The sequence below is a fragment of the Anomaloglossus baeobatrachus genome, chromosome 4 (assembly GCF_048569485.1).
Source record: "Anomaloglossus baeobatrachus isolate aAnoBae1 chromosome 4, aAnoBae1.hap1, whole genome shotgun sequence".
In the NCBI taxonomy this organism is placed as follows: domain Eukaryota; kingdom Metazoa; phylum Chordata; class Amphibia; order Anura; family Aromobatidae; genus Anomaloglossus; species Anomaloglossus baeobatrachus.
The window spans coordinates 646,573,960-646,591,459 of record NC_134356.1 but is presented as its reverse complement, the minus strand read 5'-3'; the positions used below and the strand labels follow the sequence as shown (position 1 = coordinate 646,591,459).

The 17,500-nt window shown below is 38.9% G+C and overlaps 7 non-coding genes across 7 annotated transcripts; all 7 read left to right on the top strand.

The window, feature by feature from the left end:
• Positions 1-2,832: 2,832 nt before the first annotated feature.
• Positions 2,833-2,905, top strand: TRNAM-CAU (transfer RNA methionine (anticodon CAU)). The gene has a single exon. It is a non-coding gene; the product is annotated as a tRNA-Met (tRNA).
• A 2,156-nt stretch (positions 2,906-5,061) lies between these two features.
• On the top strand, positions 5,062-5,134 carry TRNAM-CAU (transfer RNA methionine (anticodon CAU)). The gene has a single exon. It is a non-coding gene; the product is annotated as a tRNA-Met (tRNA).
• Positions 5,135-7,284: 2,150 nt separating this feature from the next.
• TRNAM-CAU (transfer RNA methionine (anticodon CAU)) lies at positions 7,285-7,357 on the top strand. The gene has a single exon. It is a non-coding gene; the product is annotated as a tRNA-Met (tRNA).
• A 1,033-nt stretch (positions 7,358-8,390) lies between these two features.
• TRNAM-CAU (transfer RNA methionine (anticodon CAU)) lies at positions 8,391-8,463 on the top strand. The gene has a single exon. It is a non-coding gene; the product is annotated as a tRNA-Met (tRNA).
• A 2,139-nt stretch (positions 8,464-10,602) lies between these two features.
• On the top strand, positions 10,603-10,675 carry TRNAM-CAU (transfer RNA methionine (anticodon CAU)). Its single transcript has one exon. It is a non-coding gene; the product is annotated as a tRNA-Met (tRNA).
• Positions 10,676-16,104: 5,429 nt separating this feature from the next.
• On the top strand, positions 16,105-16,177 carry TRNAM-CAU (transfer RNA methionine (anticodon CAU)). The gene has a single exon. It is a non-coding gene; the product is annotated as a tRNA-Met (tRNA).
• A 1,037-nt stretch (positions 16,178-17,214) lies between these two features.
• Positions 17,215-17,287, top strand: TRNAM-CAU (transfer RNA methionine (anticodon CAU)). The gene has a single exon. It is a non-coding gene; the product is annotated as a tRNA-Met (tRNA).
• Positions 17,288-17,500: the final 213 nt, after the last annotated feature.

Below are 17,500 nucleotides of genomic sequence, written 5' to 3'. Positions count from 1 at the left end.
AAAAAAAGAGTGTTGCTTTGATTAAAAAACTTTTTCCTTTCAACAGTTTAAACTTGACTCATTTGAACAGTAGTTAGGAGCTAGTGGCTTATTCTGATGATTATGAGGTTTTCCCTCAGATAGGGTACAGTTCACTCCTTTTTTTTTGACTGGGGAGCTTGAGAAATTTGCCATTCAGTTGTTAAATTCTACAGATTAGAATGGAAATTGGAGGCCAAAGGACAGGCCAAACGAGTTTTTGAGTTCCTCGACATTTTGAAGTAAAAAATGATAGTTGAGAATAGTTTGAGCTATGAAACCTATAAAAGTGTTGTGCAAGAGTTGGAAATGAAGTGCCAAGACCCTAACGTTTTGCAACTTTGGCTGCAAAGTGCAAATTTTACCTGAACTGCTTTTTTATGCAAACAACTGTCGGCCTTTGAATGTCAGAGATAGTACAGAAAAAGCAGCATTCCCATACCGGGAGTCGAACCCGGGCCGCCTGGGTGAAAACCAGGAATCCTAACCGCTAGACCATATGGGAAGTGTTGTTCTCATAAGACGTTGTCAATGTGGAAAAAGAAGAACTGAATTGCTTTCAGTAAGTAAGTTTGGCACATCCTTGCTAGAAGCTTGCCTCGTTAGCGCAGTAGGTAGCGCGTCAGTCTCATAATCTGAAGGTCGTGAGTTCGATCCTCACATGGGGCACTATGCTTTAGATATTTTGTCTCCATCTTGACTAGACAGCCAGAACTGTATCCACTCAGTACCAAAAAACGTCAGATATAAAGGAAGGGTTTTTGGATCCTTTGAAACCAAATAGTTAAAAGTCAAAAGTAAAAATGATTTGTGATATGAATTCAAATGGAGTATTGAGCAAAAGAATGGAATGAATGTCCAAAATCTATTGTGGTCAGCATTTTTTGCTGCAAAGAGCAAATCCAAGCTAGACTGACTGTATGCATGGCTTGTGTCGACATTTCAATGCGTTACTTATTACAGAAAAAGTGGCAATCCCATAGCAGGAATCGAACCAGTAAACTAAGAATACTGGTTGCTTGGTCAAATGGGATAACCCAAAGAGTCACAGAAAAAATGAGAGGCGTAAAAAAAAAAAAAAAAAAAGAAAAAGAGTGTTGCTTTGATTAAAAAACTTTTTCCTTTCAACAGTTTAAACTTGACTCATTTGAACAGTAGTTAGGAGCTAGTGGCTTATTCTGATGATTATGAGGTTTTCCCTCAGATAGGGTACAGTTCACTCCTTTTTTTTTGACTGGGGAGCTTGAGAAATTTGCCATTCAGTTGTTAAATTCTACAGATTAGAATGGAAATTGGAGGCCAAAGGACAGGCCATACGAGTTTTTGAGTTCCTCGACATTTTGAAGTAAAAAATGATAGTTGAGAATAGTTTGAGCTATGAAACCTATAAAAGTGTTGTGCAAGAGTTGGAAATGAAGTGCCAAGACCCTAACGTTTTGCAACTTTGGCTGCAAAGTGCAAATTTTACCTGAACTGCTTTTTTATGCAAACAACTGTCGGCCTTTGAATGTCAGAGATAGTACAGAAAAAGCAGCATTCCCATACCGGGAGTCGAACCCGGGCCGCCTGGGTGAAAACCAGGAATCCTAACCGCTAGACCATATGGGAAGTGTTGTTCTCATAAGACGTTGTCAATGTGGAAAAAGAAGAACTTAATTGCTTTCAGTAAGTAAGTTTGGCACATCCTTGCTAGAAGCTTGCCTCGTTAGCGCAGTAGGTAGCGCGTCTGTCTCATAATCTGAAGGTCGTGAGTTCGATCCTCACACGGTGCACTATGCTTTAGATATTTTGTCTCCATCTTGACTAGACAGCCAGAACTGTATCCACCCAGTACCAAAAAACGTCAGATATAAAGGAAGGGGGTTTTGGATCCTTTGAAACCAAATAGTTAAAAGTCAAAAGTAAAAATGATTTGTGATATGAATTCAAATAGAGTATTGAGCAAAAGAATGGAATGAATGTCCAAAATCTATTGTGGTCAGCATTTTTTGCTGCAAAGAGCAAATCCAAGCTAGACTGACTGTATGCATGGCTTGTGTCGACCTTTCAATGCGTGACTTATTACAGAAAAAGTGGCAATCCCATAGCAGGAATCGAACCAGTAAACTAAGAATACTGGTTGCTTGGTCAAATGGGATAACCCAAAGAGTCACAGAAAAAATGAGAGGCGTAAAAAAAAAACAAAAAAAACAAAAAAAAAACAAAAAGAGTGTTCCTTTGATTAAAAAACTTTTTCCTTTCAACAGTTTAAACTTGACTCATTTGAACAGTAGTTAGGAGCTAGTGGCTTATTCTGATGATTATGAGGTTTTCCCTCAGATAGGGTACAGTTCACTCCTTTTTTTTTGACTGGGGAGCTTGAGAAATTTGCCATTCAGTTGTTAAATTCTACAGATTAGAATGGAAATTGGAGGCCAAAGGACAGGCCATACGAGTTTTTGAGTTCCTCGACATTTTGAAGTAAAAAATGATAGTTGAGAATAGTTTGAGCTATGAAACCTATAAAAGTGTTGTGCAAGAGTTTGAAATGAAGTGCCAAGACCCTAACGTTTTGCAACTTTGGCTGCAAAGTGCAAATTTTACCTGAACTGCTTTTTTATGCAAACAACTGTCGGCCTTTGAATGTCAGAGATAGTACAGAAAAAGCAGCATTCCCATACCGGGAGTCAAACCTGGGCCGCCTGGGTGAAAACCAGGAATCCTAACCGCTAGACCATACGGGAAGTGTTGTTCTCATAAGACGTTGTCAATGTGGAAAAAGAAGAACTGAATTGCTTTCAGTAAGTAAGTTTGGCACATCCTTGCTAGAAGCTTGCCTCGTTAGCGCAGTAGGTAGCGCGTCAGTCTCATAATCTGAAGGTCGTGAGTTCGATCCTCACACGGGGCACTATGCTTTAGATATTTTGTCTCCATCTTGACTAGACAGCCAGAACTGTATCCACTCAGTACCAAAAAACGTCAGATATAAAGGAAGGGGGTTTTGGATCCTTTGAAACCAAATAGTTAAAAGTCAAAAGTAAAAATGATTTGTGATATGAATTCAAATGGAGTATTGAGCAAAAGAATGGAATGAATGTCCAAAATCTATTGTGGTCAGCATTTTTTGCTGCAAAGAGCAAATCCAAGCTAGACTGACTGTATGCATGGCTTGTGTCGACATTTCAATGCGTTACTTATTACAGAAAAAGTGGCAATCCCATAGCAGGAATCGAACCAGTAAACTAAGAATATTGGTTGCTTGGTCAAATGGGATAACCCAAAGAGTCACAGAAAAAATGAGAGGCGTAAAAAAAAAAAAAAAAAAAAAAAAAAAAAAGAGTGTTGCTTTGATTAAAAAACTTTTTCCTTTCAACAGTTTAAACTTGACTCATTTGAACAGTAGTTAGGAGCTAGTGGCTTATTCTGATGATTATGAGGTTTTCCCTCAGATAGGGTACAGTTCACTCCTTTTTTTTTGACTGGGGAGCTTGAGAAATTTGCCATTCAGTTGTTAAATTCTACAGATTAGAATGGAAATTGGAGGCCAAAGGACAGGCCATACGAGTTTTTGAGTTCCTCGACATTTTGAAGTAAAAAATGATAGTTGAGAATAGTTTGAGCTATGAAACCTATAAAAGTGTTGTGCAAGAGTTTGAAATGAAGTGCCAAGACCCTAACGTTTTGCAACTTTGGCTGCAAAGTGCAAATTTTACCTGAACTGCTTTTTTATGCAAACAACTGTCGGCCTTTGAATGTCAGAGATAGTACAGAAAAAGCAGCATTCCCATACCGGGAGTCGAACCCGGGCCGCCTGGGTGAAAACCAGGAATCCTAACCGCTAGACCATATGGGAAGTGTTTTTCTCATTAGACGTTGTCAATGTGGAAAAAGAAGAACTTAATTGCTTTCAGTAAGTAAGTTTGGCACATCCTTGCTAGAAGCTTGCCTCGTTAGCGCAGTAGGTAGCGCGTCAGTCTCATAATCTGAAGGTCGTGAGTTCGATCCTCACACGGTGCACTATGCTTTAGATATTTTGTCTCCATCTTGACTAGACAGCCAGAACTGTATCCACCCAGTACCAAAAAACGTCAGATATAAAGGAAGGGGGTTTTGGATCCTTTGAAACCAAATAGTTAAAAGTCAAAAGTAAAAATGATTTGTGATATGAATTCAAATGGAGTATTGAGCAAAAGAATGGAATGAATGTCCAAAATCTATTGTGGTCAGCATTTTTTGCTGCAAAGAGCAAATCCAAGCTAGACTGACTGTATGCATGGCTTGTGTCGACATTTCAATGCGTTACTTATTACAGAAAAAGTGGCAATCCCATAGCAGGAATCGAACCAGTAAACTAAGAATACTGGTTGCTTGGTCAAATGGGATAACCCAAAGAGTCACAGAAAAAATGAGAGGCGTATAAAAAAAAAAAAACAAAAAAAACAAAAAAAAAACAAAAAGAGTGTTGCTTTGATTAAAAAACTTTTTCCTTTCAACAGTTTAAACTTGACTCATTTGAACAGTAGTTAGGAGCTAGTGGCTTATTCTGATGATTATGAGGTTTTCCCTCAGATAGGGTACAGTTCACTCCTTTTTTTTTGACTGGGGAGCTTGAGAAATTTGCCATTCAGTTGTTAAATTCTACAGATTAGAATGGAAATTGGAGGCCAAAGGACAGGCCATACGAGTTTTTGAGTTCCTCGACATTTTGAAGTAAAAAATGATAGTTGAGAATAGTTTGAGCTATGAAACCTATAAAAGTGTTGTGCAAGAGTTTGAAATGAAGTGCCAAGACCCTAACGTTTTGCAACTTTGGCTGCAAAGTGCAAATTTTACCTGAACTGCTTTTTTATGCAAACAACTGTCGGCCTTTGAATGTCAGAGATAGTACAGAAAAAGCAGCATTCCCATACCGGGAGTCGAACCCGGGCCGCCTGGGTGAAAACCAGGAATCCTAACCGCTAGACCATATGGGAAGTGTTGTTCCCATAAGACGTTGTCAATGTGGAAAAAGAAGAACTGAATTGCTTTCAGTAAGTAAGTTTGGCACATCCTTGCTAGAAGCTTGCCTCGTTAGCGCAGTAGGTAGCGCGTCAGTCTCATAATCTGAAGGACGTGAGTTCGATCCTCACACGGGGCACTATGCTTTAGATATTTTGTCTCCATCTTGACTAGTCAGCCAGAACTGTATCCACTCAGTACCAAAAAACGTCAGATATAAAGGAAGGGGGTTTTGGATCCTTTGAAACCAAATAGTTAAAAGTCAAAAGTAAAAATGATTTGTGATATGAATTCAAATGGAGTATTGAGCAAAAGAATGGAATGAATGTCCAAAATCTATTGTGGTCAGCATTTTTTGCTGCAAAGAGCAAATCCAAGCTAGACTGACTGTATGCATGGCTTGTGTCGACATTTCAATGCGTTACTTATTACAGAAAAAGTGGCAATCCCATAGCAGGAATCGAACCAGTAAACTAAGAATACTGGTTGCTTGGTCAAATGGGATAACCCAAAGAGTCACAGAAAAAATGAGAGGCGTATAAAAAAAAAAAAAAAAAAAAAAAAGAGTGTTGCTTTGATTAAAAAACTTTTTCCTTTCAACAGTTTAAACTTGACTCATTTGAACAGTAGTTAGGAGCTAGTGGCTTATTCTGATGATTATGAGGTTTTCCCTCAGATAGGGTACAGTTCACTCCTTTTTTTTTGACTGGGGAGCTTGAGAAATTTGCCATTCAGTTGTTAAATTCTACAGATTAGAATGGAAATTGGAGGCCAAAGGACAGGCCATACGAGTTTTTGAGTTCCTCGACATTTTGAAGTAAAAAATGATAGTTGAGAATAGTTTGAGCTATGAAACCTATAAAAGTGTTGTGCAAGAGTTTGAAATGAAGTGCCAAGACCCTAACGTTTTGCAACTTTGGCTGCAAAGTGCAAATTTTACCTGAACTGCTTTTTTATGCAAACAACTGTCGGCCTTTAAATGTCAGAGATAGTACAGAAAAAGCAGCATTCCCATACCGGGAGTCGAACCCGGGCCGCCTGGGTGAAAACCAGGAATCCTAACCGCTAGACCATATGGGAAGTGTTGTTCTCATAAGACGTTGTCAATGTGGAAAAAGAAGAACTGAATTGCTTTCAGTAAGTAAGTTTGGCACATCCTTGCTAGAAGCTTGCCTCGTTAGCGCAGTAGGTAGCGCGTCAGTCTCATAATCTGAAGGTCGTGAGTTCGATCCTCACACGGTGCACTATGCTTTAGATATTTTGTCTCCATCTTGACTAGACAGCCAGAACTGTATCCACCCAGTACCAAAAAACGTCAGATATAAAGGAAGGGGGTTTTGGATCCTTTGAAACCAAATAGTTAAAAGTCAAAAGTAAAAATGATTTGTGATATGAATTCAAATGGAGTATTGAGCAAAAGAATGGAATGAATGTCCAAAATCTATTGTGGTCAGCATTTTTTGCTGCAAAGAGCAAATCCAAGCTAGACTGACTGTATGCATGGCTTGTGTCGACCTTTCAATGCGTGACTTATTACAGAAAAAGTGGCAATCCCATAGCAGGAATCGAACCAGTAAACTAAGAATACTGGTTGCTTGGTCAAATGGGATAACCCAAAGAGTCACAGAAAAAATGAGAGGCGTAAAAAAAAAAAAAAAAAAAAAAAAAAAAAAAAAAAAAAAGAGTGTTGCTTTGATTAAAAAACTTTTTCCTTTCAACAGTTTAAACTTGACTCATTTGAACAGTAGTTAGGAGCTAGTGGCTTATTCTGATGATTATGAGGTTTTCCCTCAGATAGGGTACAGTTCACTCCTTTTTTTTTGACTGGGGAGCTTGAGAAATTTGCCATTCAGTTGTTAAATTCTACAGATTAGAATGGAAATTGGAGGCCAAAGGACAGGCCATACGAGTTTTTGAGTTCCTCGACATTTTGAAGTAAAAAATGATAGTTGAGAATAGTTTGAGCTATGAAACCTATAAAAGTGTTGTGCAAGAGTTTGAAATGAAGTGCCAAGACCCTAACGTTTTGCAACTTTGGCTGCAAAGTGCAAATTTTACCTGAACTGCTTTTTTATGCAAACAACTGTCGGCCTTTGAATGTCAGAGATAGTACAGAAAAAGCAGCATTCCCATACCGGGAGTCGAACCCGGGCCGCCTGGGTGAAAACCAGGAATCCTAACCGCTAGACCATATGGGAAGTGTTGTTCCCATAAGACGTTGTCAATGTGGAAAAAGAAGAACTGAATTGCTTTCAGTAAGTAAGTTTGGCACATCCTTGCTAGAAGCTTGCCTCGTTAGCGCAGTAGGTAGCGCGTCAGTCTCATAATCTGAAGGACGTGAGTTCGATCCTCACACGGGGCACTATGCTTTAGATATTTTGTCTCCATCTTGACTAGTCAGCCAGAACTGTATCCACTCAGTACCAAAAAACGTCAGATATAAAGGAAGGGGGTTTTGGATCCTTTGAAACCAAATAGTTAAAAGTCAAAAGTAAAAATGATTTGTGATATGAATTCAAATGGAGTATTGAGCAAAAGAATGGAATGAATGTCCAAAATCAATTGTAATCAGCATTTTTTGCTGCAAAGAGCAAATCCAAGCTAGACTGACTGTATGCATGGCTTGTGCCGACCTTTCAATGCGTGACTTATTACAGAAAAAGTGGCAATCCCATAGCAGGAATCGAACCAGTAAACTAAGAATACTGGTTGCTTGGTCAAATGGGATAACCCAAAGAGTCACAGAATAAATGAGAGGCGTAAAAAAAAAAAAAAAAAAAAAAAAAAAGAGTGTTGCTTTGATTAAAAAACTTTTTCCTTTCAACAGTTTAAACTTGACTCATTTGAACAGTAGTTAGGAGCTAGTGGCTTATTCTGATGATTATGAGGTTTTCCCTCAGATAGGGTACAGTTCACTCCTTTTTTTTTGACTGGGGAGCTTGAGAAATTTGCCATTCAGTTGTTAAATTCTACAGATTAGAATGGAAATTGGAGGCCAAAGGACAGGCCATACGAGTTTTTGAGTTCCTCGACATTTTGAAGTAAAAAATGATAGTTGAGAATAGTTTGAGCTATGAAACCTATAAAAGTGTTGTGCAAGAGTTTGAAATGAAGTGCCAAGACCCTAACGTTTTGCAACTTTGGCTGCAAAGTGCAAATTTTACCTGAACTGCTTTTTTATGCAAACAACTGTCGGCCTTTGAATGTCAGAGATAGTACAGAAAAAGCAGCATTCCCATACCGGGAGTCGAACCCGGGCCGCCTGGGTGAAAACCAGGAATCCTAACCGCTAGACCATATGGGAAGTGTTGTTCCCATAAGACGTTGTCAATGTGGAAAAAGAAGAACTGAATTGCTTTCAGTAAGTAAGTTTGGCACATCCTTGCTAGAAGCTTGCCTCGTTAGCGCAGTAGGTAGCGCGTCAGTCTCATAATCTGAAGGTCGTGAGTTCGATCCTCACACGGGGCACTATGCTTTAGATATTTTGTCTCCATCTTGACTAGACAGCCAGAACTGTATCCACTCAGTACCAAAAAACGTCAGATATAAAGGAAGGGGGTTTTGGATCCTTTGAAACCAAATAGTTAAAAGTCAAAAGTAAAAATGATTTGTGATATGAATTCAAATGGAGTATTGAGCAAAAGAATGGAATGAATGTCCAAAATCTATTGTGGTCAGCATTTTTTGCTGCAAAGAGCAAATCCAAGCTAGACTGACTGTATGCATGGCTTGTGTCGACCTTTCAATGCGTGACTTATTACAGAAAAAGTGGCAATCCCATAGCAGGAATCGAACCAGTAAACTAAGAATACTGGTTGCTTGGTCAAATGGGATAACCCAAAGAGTCACAGAAAAAATGAGAGGCGTAAAAAAAAAAAAAAAAAAAAAAAAAAAAAAAGAGTGTTGCTTTGATTAAAAAACTTTTTCCTTTCAACAGTTTAAACTTGACTCATTTGAACAGTAGTTAGGAGCTAGTGGCTTATTCTGATGATTATGAGGTTTTCCCTCAGATAGGGTACAGTTCACTCCTTTTTTTTTGACTGGGGAGCTTGAGAAATTTGCCATTCAGTTGTTAAATTCTACAGATTAGAATGGAAATTGGAGGCCAAAGGACAGGCCATACGAGTTTTTGAGTTCCTCGACATTTTGAAGTAAAAAATGATAGTTGAGAATAGTTTGAGCTATGAAACCTATAAAAGTGTTGTGCAAGAGTTTGAAATGAAGTGCCAAGACCCTAACGTTTTGCAACTTTGGCTGCAAAGTGCAAATTTTACCTGAACTGCTTTTTTATGCAAACAACTGTCGGCCTTTGAATGTCAGAGATAGTACAGAAAAAGCAGCATTCCCATACCGGGAGTCGAACCCGGGCCGCCTGGGTGAAAACCAGGAATCCTAACCGCTAGACCATATGGGAAGTGTTTTTCTCATTAGACGTTGTCAATGTGGAAAAAGAAGAACTTAATTGCTTTCAGTAAGTAAGTTTGGCACATCCTTGCTAGAAGCTTGCCTCGTTAGCGCAGTAGGTAGCGCGTCAGTCTCATAATCTGAAGGTCGTGAGTTCGATCCTCACACGGTGCACTATGCTTTAGATATTTTGTCTCCATCTTGACTAGACAGCCAGAACTGTATCCACCCAGTACCAAAAAACGTCAGATATAAAGGAAGGGGGTTTTGGATCCTTTGAAACCAAATAGTTAAAAGTCAAAAGTAAAAATGATTTGTGATATGAATTCAAATGGAGTATTGAGCAAAAGAATGGAATGAATGTCCAAAATCTATTGTGGTCAGCATTTTTTGCTGCAAAGAGCAAATCCAAGCTAGACTGACTGTATGCATGGCTTGTGCCGACCTTTCAATGCGTGACTTATTACAGAAAAAGTGGCAATCCCATAGCAGGAATCGAACCAGTAAACTAAGAATACTGGTTGCTTGGTCAAATGGGATAACCCAAAGAGTCACAGAATAAATGAGAGGCGTAAAAAAAAAAAAAAAAAAAAAAAGAGTGTTGCTTTGATTAAAAAACTTTTTCCTTTCAACAGTTTAAACTTGACTCATTTGAACAGTAGTTAGGAGCTAGTGGCTTATTCTGATGATTATGAGGTTTTCCCTCAGATAGGGTACAGTTCACTCCTTTTTTTTTGACTGGGGAGCTTGAGAAATTTGCCATTCAGTTGTTAAATTCTACAGATTAGAATGGAAATTGGAGGCCAAAGGACAGGCCATACGAGTTTTTGAGTTCCTCGACATTTTGAAGTAAAAAATGATAGTTGAGAATAGTTTGAGCTATGAAACCTATAAAAGTGTTGTGCAAGAGTTTGAAATGAAGTGCCAAGACCCTAACGTTTTGCAACTTTGGCTGCAAAGTGCAAATTTTACCTGAACTGCTTTTTTATGCAAACAACTGTCGGCCTTTGAATGTCAGAGATAGTACAGAAAAAGCAGCATTCCCATACCGGGAGTCGAACCCGGGCCGCCTGGGTGAAAACCAGGAATCCTAACCGCTAGACCATATGGGAAGTGTTGTTCCCATAAGACGTTGTCAATGTGGAAAAAGAAGAACTGAATTGCTTTCAGTAAGTAAGTTTGGCACATCCTTGCTAGAAGCTTGCCTCGTTAGCGCAGTAGGTAGCGCGTCAGTCTCATAATCTGAAGGTCGTGAGTTCGATCCTCACACGGGGCACTATGCTTTAGATATTTTGTCTCCATCTTGACTAGACAGCCAGAACTGTATCCACTCAGTACCAAAAAACGTCAGATATAAAGGAAGGGGGTTTTGGATCCTTTGAAACCAAATAGTTAAAAGTCAAAAGTAAAAATGATTTGTGATATGAATTCAAATGGAGTATTGAGCAAAAGAATGGAATGAATGTCCAAAATCTATTGTGGTCAGCATTTTTTGCTGCAAAGAGCAAATCCAAGCTAGACTGACTGTATGCATGGCTTGTGTCGACATTTCAATGCGTTACTTATTACAGAAAAAGTGGCAATCCCATAGCAGGAATCGAACCAGTAAACTAAGAATACTGGTTGCTTGGTCAAATGGGATAACCCAAAGAGTCACAGAAAAAATGAGAGGCGTATAAAAAAAAAAAAAAAAAAAAAGAGTGTTGCTTTGATTAAAAAACTTTTTCCTTTCAACAGTTTAAACTTGACTCATTTGAACAGTAGTTAGGAGCTAGTGGCTTATTCTGATGATTATGAGGTTTTCCCTCAGATAGGGTACAGTTCACTCCTTTTTTTTTGACTGGGGAGCTTGAGAAATTTGCCATTCAGTTGTTAAATTCTACAGATTAGAATGGAAATTGGAGGCCAAAGGACAGGCCATACGAGTTTTTGAGTTCCTCGACATTTTGAAGTAAAAAATGATAGTTGAGAATAGTTTGAGCTATGAAACCTATAAAAGTGTTGTGCAAGAGTTTGAAATGAAGTGCCAAGACCCTAACGTTTTGCAACTTTGGCTGCAAAGTGCAAATTTTACCTGAACTGCTTTTTTATGCAAACAACTGTCGGCCTTTGAATGTCAGAGATAGTACAGAAAAAGCAGCATTCCCATACCGGGAGTCGAACCCGGGCCGCCTGGGTGAAAACTAAGAATCCTAACCGCTAGACCATATGGGAAGGGTTGTTCGCATAAGACGTTGTCAATTTGGAAAAAGAAGAACTTAATTGCTTTCAGTAAGTAAGTTTGGCATATCGTTGCTAGAAGCTTGCCTCGTTAGCGCAGTAGGTAGCGCGTCAGTCTCATAATCTGAAGGTCGTGAGTTTGATCCTCACACGGGGCACTATGCTATAGATATTTTGTCTCCATCTTGACTAGACAGCCAGAACTGTATCCACTCAGTACCAAAAAACGTCAGATATAAAGGAAGGGGGTTTTGGATCCTTTGAAACCAAATAGTTAAAAGTCAAAAGTAAAAATGATTTGTGATATGAATTCAAATGGAGTATTGAGCAAAAGAATGGAATGAATGTCCAAAATCTATTGTGGTCAGCATTTTTTGCTGCAAAGAGCAAATCCAAGCTAGACTGACTGTATGCATGGCTTGTGTCGACATTTCAATGCGTTACTTATTACAGAAAAAGTGGCAATCCCATAGCAGGAATCGAACCAGTAAACTAAGAATACTGGTTGCTTGGTCAAATGGGATAACCCAAAGAGTCACAGAAAAAATGAGAGGCGTATAAAAAAAAAAAAAAAAAAAGAGTGTTGCTTTGATTAAAAAACTTTTTCCTTTCAACAGTTTAAACTTGACTCATTTGAACAGTAGTTAGGAGCTAGTGGCTTATTCTGATGATTATGAGGTTTTCCCTCATATAGGGTACAGTTCACTCCTTTTTTTTTTGACTGGGGAGCTTGAGAAATTTGCCATTCAGTTGTTAAATTCTACAGATTAGAATGGAAATTGGAGGCCAAAGGACAGGCCATACGAGTTTTTGAGTTCCTCGACATTTTGAAGTAAAAAATGATAGTTGAGAATAGTTTGAGCTATGAAACCTATAAAAGTGTTGTGCAAGAGTTGGAAATGAAGTGCCAAGACCCTAACGTTTTGCAACTTTGGCTGCAAAGTGCAAATTTTACCTGAACTGCTTTTTTATGCAAACAACTGTCGGCCTTTGAATGTCAGAGATAGTACAGAAAAAGCAGCATTCCCATACCGGGAGTCGAACCCGGGCCGCCTGGGTGAAAACCAAGAATCCTAACCGCTAGACCATATGGGAAGGGTTGTTCGCATAAGACGTTGTCAATTTGGAAAAAGAAGAACTTAATTGCTTTCAGTAAGTAAGTTTGGCATATCGTTGCTAGAAGCTTGCCTCGTTAGCGCAGTAGGTAGCGCGTCAGTCTCATAATCTGAAGGTCGTGAGTTTGATCCTCACACGGGGCACTATGCTATAGATATTTTGTCTCCATCTTGACTAGACAGCCAGAACTGTATCCACTCAGTACCAAAAAACGTCAGATATAAAGGAAGGGGGTTTTGGATCCTTTGAAACCAAATAGTTAAAAGTCAAAAGTAAAAATGATTTGTGATATGAATTCAAATGGAGTATTGAGCAAAAGAATGGAATGAATGTCCAAAATCTATTGTGGTCAGCATTTTTTGCTGCAAAGAGCAAATCCAAGCTAGACTGACTGTATGCATGGCTTGTGTCGACATTTCAATGCGTTACTTATTACAGAAAAAGTGGCAATCCCATAGCAGGAATCGAACCAGTAAACTAAGAATACTGGTTGCTTGGTCAAATGGGATAACCCAAAGAGTCACAGAAAAAATGAGAGGCGTATAAAAAAAAAAAAAAAAAAAAAGAGTGTTGCTTTGATTAAAAAACTTTTTCCTTTCAACAGTTTAAACTTGACTCATTTGAACAGTAGTTAGGAGCTAGTGGCTTATTCTGATGATTATGAGGTTTTCCCTCATATAGGGTACAGTTCACTCCTTTTTTTTTTGACTGGGGAGCTTGAGAAATTTGCCATTCAGTTGTTAAATTCTACAGATTAGAATGGAAATTGGAGGCCAAAGGACAGGCCATACGAGTTTTTGAGTTCCTCGACATTTTGAAGTAAAAAATGATAGTTGAGAATAGTTTGAGCTATGAAACCTATAAAAGTGTTGTGCAAGAGTTGGAAATGAAGTGCCAAGACCCTAACGTTTTGCAACTTTGGCTGCAAAGTGCAAATTTTACCTGAACTGCTTTTTTATGCAAACAACTGTCGGCCTTTGAATGTCAGAGATAGTACAGAAAAAGCAGCATTCCCATACCGGGAGTCGAACCCGGGCCGCCTGGGTGAAAACCAGGAATCCTAACCGCTAGACCATATGGGAAGTGTTGTTCTCATAAGACGTTGTCAATGTGGAAAAAGAAGAACTTAATTGCTTTCAGTAAGTAAGTTTGGCATATCCTTGCTAGAAGCTTGCCTCGTTAGCGCAGTAGGTAGCGCGTCAGTCTCATAATCTGAAGGTCGTGAGTTCGATCCTGACACGGGGCACTATGCTTTAGATATTTTGTCTCCATCTTGACTAGACAGCCAGAACTGTATCCACTCAGTACCAAAAAACGTCAGATATAAAGGAAGGGGGTTTTGGATCCTTTGAAACCAAATAGTTAAAAGTCAAAAGTAAAAATGATTTGTGATATGAATTCAAATGGAGTATTGAGCAAAAGAATGGAATGAATGTCCAAAATCTATTGTGGTCAGCATTTTTTGCTGCAAAGAGCAAATCCAAGCTAGACTGACTGTATGCATGGCTTGTGTCGACATTTCAATGCGTTACTTATTACAGAAAAAGTGGCAATCCCATAGCAGGAATCGAACCAGTAAACTAAGAATACTGGTTGCTTGGTCAAATGGGATAACCCAAAGAGTCACAGAAAAAATGAGAGGCGTAAAAAAAAAAAAAAAAGAGTCCTGCTTTGATTAAAAAACTTTTTCCTTTCAACAGTTTAAACTTGACTCATTTGAACAGTAGTTAGGAGCTAGTGGCTTATTCTGATGATTATGAGGTTTTCCCTCAGATAGGGTACAGTTCACTCCTTTTTTTTTGACTGGGGAGCTTGAGAAATTTGCCATTCAGTTGTTAAATTCTACAGATTAGAATGGAAATTGGAGGCCAAAGGACAGGCCATACGAGTTTTTGAGTTCCTCGACATTTTGAAGTAAAAAATGATAGTTGAGAATAGTTTGAGCTATGAAACCTATAAAAGTGTTGTGCAAGAGTTGGAAATGAAGTGCCAAGACCCTAACGTTTTGCAACTTTGGCTGCAAAGTGCAAATTTTACCTGAACTGCTTTTTTATGCAAACAACAGTCGGCCTTTGAATGTCAGAGATAGTACAGAAAAAGCAGCATTCCCATACCGGGAGTCGAACCCGGGCCGCCTGGGTGAAAACCAGGAATCCTAACCGCTAGACCATATGGGAAGTGTTGTTCTCTTAAGACGTTGTCAATTTGGAAAAAGAAGAACTTAATTGCTTTCAGTAAGTAAGTTTGGCACATCCTTGCTAGAAGCTTGCCTCGTTAGCGCAGTAGGTAGCGCGTCAGTCTCATAATCTGAAGGTCGTGAGTTCGATCCTCACACGGTGCACTATGCTTTAGATATTTTGTCTCCATCTTGACTAGACAGCCAGAACTGTATCCACCCAGTACCAAAAAACGTCAGATATAAAGGAAGGGGGTTTTGGATCCTTTGAAACCAAATAGTTAAAAGTCAAAAGTAAAAATGATTTGTGATATGAATTCAAATGGAGTATTGAGCAAAAGAATGGAATGAATGTCCAAAATCTATTGTGGTCAGCATTTTTTGCTGCAAAGAGCAAATCCAAGCTAGACTGACTGTATGCATGGCTTGTGTCGACCTTTCAATGCGTGACTTATTACAGAAAAAGTGGCAATCCCATAGCAGGAATCGAACCAGTAAACTAAGAATACTGGTTGCTTGGTCAAATGGGATAACCCAAAGAGTCACAGAAAAAATGAGAGGCGTAAAAAAAAAAAAAAAAAAAAAAGAGTGTTGCTTTGATTAAAAAACTTTTTCCTTTCAACAGTTTAAACTTGACTCATTTGAACAGTAGTTAGGAGCTAGTGGCTTATTCTGATGATTATGAGGTTTTCCCTCAGATAGGGTACAGTTCACTCCTTTTTTTTTGACTGGGGAGCTTGAGAAATTTGCCATTCAGTTGTTAAATTCTACAGATTAGAATGGAAATTGGAGGCCAAAGGACAGGCCATACGAGTTTTTGAGTTCCTCGACATTTTGAAGTAAAAAATGATAGTTGAGAATAGTTTGAGCTATGAAACCTATAAAAGTGTTGTGCAAGAGTTGGAAATGAAGTGCCAAGACCCTAACGTTTTGCAACTTTGGCTGCAAAGTGCAAATTTTACCTGAACTGCTTTTTTATGCAAACAACTGTCGGCCTTTGAATGTCAGAGATAGTACAGAAAAAGCAGCATTCCCATACCGGGAGTCGAACCCGGGCCGCCTGGGTGAAAACCAGGAATCCTAACCGCTAGACCATATGGGAAGCGTTGTTCTCATAAGACGTTGTCAATTTGGAAAAAGAAGAACTTAATTGCTTTCAGTAAGTAAGTTTGGCATATCGTTGCTAGAAGCTTGCCTCGTTAGCGCAGTAGGTAGCGCGTCAGTCTCATAATCTGAAGGTCGTGAGTTCGATCCTCACACGGGGCACTATGCTATAGATATTTTGTCTCCATCTTGACTAGACAGCCAGAACTGTATCCACTCAGTACCAAAAAACGTCAGATATAAAGGAAGGGGGTTTTGGATCCTTTGAAACCAAATAGTTAAAAGTCAAAAGTAAAAATGATTTGTGATATGAATTCAAATGGAGTATTGAGCAAAAGAATGGAATGCATGTCCAAAATCTATTGTGGTCAGCATTTTTTGCTGCAAAGAGCAAATCCAAGCTAGACTGACTGTATGCATGGCTTGTGTTGACCTTTCAATGCGTGACTTATTACAGAAAAAGTGGCAATCCCATAGCAGGAATCGAACCAGTAAACTAAGAATACTGGTTGCTTGGTCAAATGGGATAACCCAAAGAGTCACAGAAAAAATGAGAGGCGTAAAAAAAAAAAAAAAAAAAAAAAAAAAAAAAAGAGTGTTGCTTTGATTAAAAAACTTTTTCCTTTCAACAGTTTAAACTTGACTCATTTGAACAGTAGTTAGGAGCTAGTGGCTTATTCTGATGATTATGAGGTTTTCCCTCAGATAGGGTACAGTTCACTCCTTTTTTTTTGACTGGGGAGCTTGAGAAATTTGCCATTCAGTTGTTAAATTCTACAGATTAGAATGGAAATTGGAGGCCAAAGGACAGGCCATACGAGTTTTTGAGTTCCTCGACATTTTGAAGTAAAAAATGATAGTTGAGAATAGTTTGAGCTATGAAACCTATAAAAGTGTTGTGCAAGAGTTTGAAATGAAGTGCCAAGACCCTAACGTTTTGCAACTTTGGCTGCAAAGTGCAAATTTTACCTGAACTGCTTTTTTATGCAAACAACTGTCGGCCTTTGAATGGCAGAGATAGTACAGAAAAAGCAGCATTCCCATACCGGGAGTCGAACCGGGCCGCCTGGGTGAAAACCAGGAATCCTAACCGCTAGACCATATGGGAAGCGTTGTTCTCATAAGACGTTGTCAATGTGGAAAAAGAAGAACTGAATTGCTTTCAGTAAGTAAGTTTGGATCATCCTTGCTAGAAGCTTGCCTCGTTAGCGCAGTAGGTAGCGCGTCAGTCTCATAATCTGAAGGTCGTGAGTTCGATCCTCACACGGGGCACTATGCTTTAGATATTTTGTCTCCATCTTGACTAGACAGCCAGAACTGTATCCACTCAGTACCAAAAAACGTCAGATATAAAGGAAGGGGGTTTTGGATCCTTTGAAACCAAATAGTTAAAAGTCAAAAGTAAAAATGATTTGTGATATGAATTCAAATGGAGTATTGAGCAAAAGAATGGAATGAATGTCCAAAATCTATTGTGGTCAGCAT